This window comes from Thamnophis sirtalis, unplaced genomic scaffold (assembly GCF_051295495.1).
Source record: "Thamnophis sirtalis isolate CommonGarterSnake01/CBP01778 unplaced genomic scaffold, rThaSir2_p1.2 scaffold_4, whole genome shotgun sequence".
NCBI lineage: Eukaryota > Metazoa > Chordata > Lepidosauria > Squamata > Natricidae > Thamnophis > Thamnophis sirtalis.
Window position 1 is genome coordinate 24,635,034 of NW_028261384.1, and position 6,136 is coordinate 24,641,169.

Here is a 6,136-nt window from a genome sequence, read left to right on the forward strand (position 1 = left end):
TTTTAAATAATCTTTATTTTAGGATATGATAAAACAATGTTCTTACACATTTTTAATATGATCCACAGATTTGTTATGTCAGTCCAGCTAACAAACTAATTGGATTAAGTGAGACTTTTGTTTGATATTTGTTATCATTTTAAAAATCTACAGTGCCTACATGGTCAATAGGGTGGAAAGGAACGGAGCATATTGACTTTTGAAAGATAAAGTGGAGAGAGGCGGGGTTATGTTTTTATAGTCCCTTTCCATTAGTGATTAATGTAGCTGCCGATCTATATATATAGAGAGAGAGATCACTAGTAGCAGTTCAAACTTCTACTCTGGGGCAGCCAATTGAAGACTTCACTCTACTACTCCAGTTAACCGAAGCTCTTACCAGAGACTGCATAGCTGCACTCAGGAGTGTATCTCTCAGTAAGTATGATTTCTTCACTACTTCTATCACTTGGCTGCATGAAACAGGTGTTTTAAAAAGAGAGAGACTTAGATTTCAGCACTTTCTATGTACTGCCATCTTTGAGAGAGTTAAGAGAGTATGCCTTAATAAAATGTATTGAGGACCTAGGCTATAATTATTTTCAGTGATCTTTTTTTTTAAGTAGTAATTTTGCTGAATTCTCATTGCACAAAGTAAAACAACCCCTGATCATATCAATCAAACTTCCTTGATTTATTGCTTAGCCCTCTGACAGGCTTTTTGATCTAGAGGACATCTGATTTGCAAAAGAAGAAAAAGGAAGAAACTGTGTATATTTACAAGTGTAGATGCACAAAAAGAAATCATGTAATCAGGGCTTGCAAGGTATCCACATAGGTCCAAATATTATGAATGCATTTCTCAGCAAAGGAACTCGGGGGGGGGGGGAGCATTAGCAATGACACTGAAGTTAAGTAAATAGAAAATTATATATAAGTGGAGAAAATAAAATGTAGCGAGGTTGTTGTGCTGCCAAGAGTAGGCTGCTATATTAGTGGGTCAACAATTCCATGAAAAAGCATTGCACTGTAACTTTTTAAAACTACTTTCTTTTGTTTTTCAGAGGAATCAACTAGTAAAAATTAAAAAGTACAGAGAGCTCATTTCCATTCTCATATTCATCTCACCCAAGACCTCAGTTATTTAATATAGATATTTTTCAGTATTATTGGTATGGAGTTAACATGAAGTGTTTTTCAAAATTATGGGAAATTTTACTATAATGTATGAAAAAGGTTCTAAACCCTTCATAGTATCTCTCTCTCTCTCTCTCTCTCTTTCTCTCTCTCTCTCTCTTTCTCTCTCTCTCTCTCTCTCTCTCTCTCTCTCTCTGCGTTTGTGTGTAGGTGTGTTTGTGTGTGTGTGTGTGTGTATGCATTCTAGGTATCCAACTTGAACAGTAGCAAAACTATTTTGAATTAGAAAAGCAAAAAAGAGATAATAGAATTTTAAACTCCTTTTTAGCCCTTTAAATTTTATCAGATGTATATCCTATCTTTCTGACAAAATATGTTTTCACAGTTCAATGAGATAGATTGATACTGAGAGAAAAAACAGTGAATGAGAATGCTGTATACAGAACATATAAAACAGAAAATCCTTATTGCAAATTTGTTGAAAAAAATAAATAATCAGGATTAAAGACAAAAAGCAAATCTTTATGCAGGACCTTTCTTTATCTTATTTGCAGATTCATTATATTTTTTCCCCATGATAAGTTTGACCGCTGATGAAGACTGTTGTATCATATCCCACATGGCAGTTCTGGATATAATCAATTATGTCAGTTGAGATTTTTATAACCTCAATTCATAAACCCAGATAATAAAGGAACCTTTGCTTATAGCCTTTTTAAATTCTTCTTTTCCCCCTGGTCCTAATTCAATGTTGGGTCTCTAGTATGATATCTAAAGTCATTATGTATTGCTAGAATGTTCTCTTAATGGACCAATGTCTTCTTAGTTAGAGTTTTGTTCTGCGTTTCATTTAGAAGTTCAGGTGATGTATATGGCACCTTCTCCTTTACTATCACCCACAAAAAAAATGTTCCAAGGTAGGGTGGACTACCCCAAAACTACAGTAGTGGGGCTGGATGGAAAGTAATAGAGAACAAATCCAGCTGTTCATCTGTCATCATTCCATGGATACATGCAAACTTATTACAGATGGGTGTAGCATTAATGGGCATCATCTGGAGACCAGGGCATCTGACAAGTTTCTCTTGAGCCCAGAACAGGGGCAACTGACTTAGAACAAGTACTTGGTCTGTAAAGCCATAGATAAGAGAGATATTGCTCTCTGTGATTATTAGATTTCTATTTGAACCCCTACCTTTTCATCTTCAGAGGCCCACAATGTCCTCATTTATTTTACTAGTCTCATTTGCTCCAGGCTATCACATACTATCCCAACATTAGCTGATCCATGCAGGACATTTTTGTAGGCCTTTCCTGCTAGATAATCCTTGTCTTAAAACAAACTTTTAAAAAGTTTGTTTCATGACCATTCAAAATTACAATGGCACTGTAAAAAGTAATTTATGACCATTTTTTCACACTGTTGCAGCATCCCCATGGGTATGCTATCAAAATTCAGACTTTTGTCAACTGACTCATATTTATGATTGTTGCAATGTTCTGTATCGTGTGACCCTCTTTTGCAACTTTCCAACAAGCAAAGTCAATGGGGAACCCAGATTTACTTAATAACAGCTCTCCCTGCAGAGCCAGGGCACCTCTGCTGCTGCCGCCGCCACCACCACTGCCATCTCAGCATGGCTTTTTTGGTGGCTTCCAAACTGAGTCTTCCAGCAGTGGCCGCTCTAAGCGTATGCTCTATGGTTGTATGCTCTGCAGGCAGCTCGCCCACAACCATAGAGGGTACACCCATAGTGGTCACTGCCGGAAGACTCGGCTTGGAAGCCACCAAAAAATCCATTCTGGGATTGCAGCGGTGGCAGCAGAGGTGCCCTGGCTCTGCAGGGAGAGCTGGTCCAGGGCATTGTGAGGCTGGGAGGCATGTGAGTGAGAGCGGAATAGCCACTCACGCAACCCCTCTCTACAGCCGTGTAGAGCACCATTCACTGGCATTTCAAATGCGCCAAGCTATGGGAGCCAGGTGGCGGCGAACAGGCACTCACACGGCTTGGTGATACCCCTAGATCAGTGAATGACGCTGTACCCGGCTGGAAAGAGGGGTTGCCGGGTGGCTGCTTGTGAGCGTGGTCACTTCATGGCTGTTGTGTTGTGCAGTTGCGACAGCGCAACACAGCCATTTGCCCCTGAGGCTGTGCTCGGCTCTTTGGGTGCCCACTTGGAAGAGAGCAGCCACCTGGCAACTCCCCTCTTCAGCTGGGCACAGCGCTGCTCACCAACCTAACGGTATCCTGAAGGCGCCAAGCAACATGATCACCTTTGCCTCCCCCCCAGTTCCTCTAGGGATACCGCTAGGTTGGTGTGTGGTGCTCTGCCTTGTCAGAGGTGGGGGGTTGTCCAGGGGGCTTATTTGCAGGGAAGGGCTTATATTTTTGCCCACCAGAAAAATGTGGCATTGCCTTATTATCAGGACATGTCGTATTTTTGGGGAAACACGATAGAGAGATAGGGGTGTGTGTGTGTGTGTGTGTGTGTGTGTGTGTAGAAAAAATATTTAGAAAATGTGAAACTGCCTAAAAGTGGGGGATATAAGAAACTTCCCCATTCACTTGCCCCCCAAAATTGTGAATGCTCCAACACTGGAAGTTTTAAAGATGTTGAATAACCATTTATCTGAAATGGTCCAGGCAGGGGATTGCACCAGAAGATCTCCAATGTCCCATCCAACTCTGTTATTCTATTCTATTCTATTCTATTCTATTCTATTCTATTCTATTCCCAACAAATATATTGAACATTAACGGTTCATTAGTATCTCTTAAAATACAAGCAGATCATTCCATATTTTAGTCCATTCTCTGTAAACCCATCTCCAAATCTTCAACTTTCTTTCTTAGTCAGCAAAGATCTAGAACAAATGAACAAAAATACCTAATTAAGCAAGTGTATAGTTACCCTTTGTATTTAGTGTACATTCCCCTTGTACCTTTCTCTACAATTAAACATTGAAAAAAGGAATGAAAAACTATGAAACATTACCAAAAATAATCATCCCTTATTTAGATATCAAAAACTAATGGGGTCCAAAATATCCAGTCCAGATAACCATTAAACATTACCAGAAATAAAAATTCATTATTTAATCATAATCAGATAAGTCAATTTTATATTCTTGTCTTCCTCCTCCTAACCATACCTGTCTCATAAATAAAATTCTGATTTCTCCTCTTGAAATTCTTATCAACTTTTAAGTCCAGTTGCGATTTTAATGAAGTAAGTCCAACAAATATGTTATAATTCAATTTGAAAGGGTAATCAACAATATCTTTTTCAATTTTTGAATTATCATTCAATTGCATTTTTTAATCTGTCTCAGTTGTCTCCAGAGGGATTTTGTTTGTCTTCAGTGGTAAGTTTTGTTTCCAGTAAAAAGTTTCACAGGCTCATAAATCAAATGTTTTCTTTAAAGTAGACATCTTGTGTTCTGGCAATCTAACTTCAAGGTTTTGATTTATAATCGATATGTAACAGCTATCCCAAATAAAAGGTTCTTTCTAATCAACTTCATAACTTTTCTTTTTTTTTTCTCTCTTTATGCTTCCAGAGACCTTTAAGCAACATGGAATCCAGAAGTTTATTTTTTCTGTTGGGCTTCCTCTTGATGGTGAATTTAGTTTATGGCAGTCCAGAATTTCAACGACGTATCGTTGACGATATCGGATATTATATGGAATATTGCTCTGACTACGCTTCTAGGTATCTAATAAGTTTCAAGCGTATGAGAGTGCAGACAGTTGCTGAACTCTGGGATTTCATGGAGAGCTTATATAACAATCGAGCCCGTGGCGGGTGGTTTGAAAAAGTTTACTATAATCTCCTTTTTGATTTTCAAAAAATCTATGTTGATTGTATTATCTCAAGGCAACTTGGAGCGGGCAAGAGATAAGTAGCATCCAAGAGATCAAAAACTTTACAAGGTAAAAATAACCTGAATTTTCCTCCTTTCTATTTGGTTTTATATTAATGGTTTTCTCTTTTCCTGGATCATTTTAGTCAATTTTTACCTTACAATTATTGTTATATTGCAAGCAATGCAAAGGACCTCCTTTATGTATCTCCAGATGAGAGACATAATGGAGGGAATCTTCCCTCCTTTCCAATTTTTGATAGAAAAAACAAATTCTATCGAATGTGGATTCCAGTCTTAAGCCTCAGGGGGCCATGGGATTACAGCCAAATTGAAACATTGCTGATTTCTTTTCTGTATTTCTTTCATATATTACTGCTGAGCACTTAATGCTTTACAGTCTTTTGTTACACTAGTATCTTACAGAGTTTGGGAATTAAACATCGTTTAATGTTTTAAATGAACTTTGTGTGTGGAATCTTCCTGGATTCTGAACACCTACTTAATCAACAGATGGCAGCTGTGGCTAGAAAGGTCTTTACTACAGCTTCATCTGGTGTTCCACTCTATTATAGATTGGGGAACTCTTGAGGTCCACTCTAATCACCACACAGCTTGACTATTACAGTGTGTTCTATGTGGAACTGCCCTTGAAGATTAAAGGAACTTTAACTTATCCAGAATGCAGTATCCCAAACACTGATGGGTATGCTTCGAAGTGCCCATGTAACACTCTTTCCACACACAACACTGGTTGCCAAATTGCTTGTGTGTGTGTGATTAAAACTGCTGGTTATACCTATAAAGTCCAATATAGTAAAGGGCTTGGTTACTTGAAGGATCAACCATCTCCCTTGATATCTGGCTGACTGACTCAATCTGGCAGGGTTAACACTTCAATTAAATAATGCCATCTATTATAATCCTGAAAGCACACTTTCTGTGCTACAGCCCCTTCCGATTGGAATAAGGTTATTCCGGAGATCTGACTGGCTTTTGGTGGGAATGACTGAAGCCTTCATTAAACCCAGGCTGTTTTTCTTTGTTACCACCTACTTTTGTCCTTTTTATCCTTATTTTGTTTCTGATTCCCCACACCCCCATGTTTTAAACAATAGGTTTGCTGGGAATCAGGCAGCATACAAGTTTAATAAA

The 6,136-nt window shown here is 38.4% G+C and overlaps 1 long non-coding RNA gene across 2 annotated transcripts in view; it reads left to right on the forward strand.

Moving 5' to 3' along the window:
- Positions 1-331: 331 nt before the first annotated feature.
- The window catches only part of LOC148045786 (uncharacterized), a 29,643-nt gene continuing 23,838 nt past the window's right edge, over positions 332-6,136 (forward strand). For both annotated transcript variants that reach the window (XR_015696235.1, XR_015696234.1), the window contains exons 1-2: positions 332-417; positions 4,679-5,051. This is a non-coding gene — a long non-coding RNA (uncharacterized LOC148045786). The remainder of the gene's footprint in view (positions 418-4,678; positions 5,052-6,136) is intronic.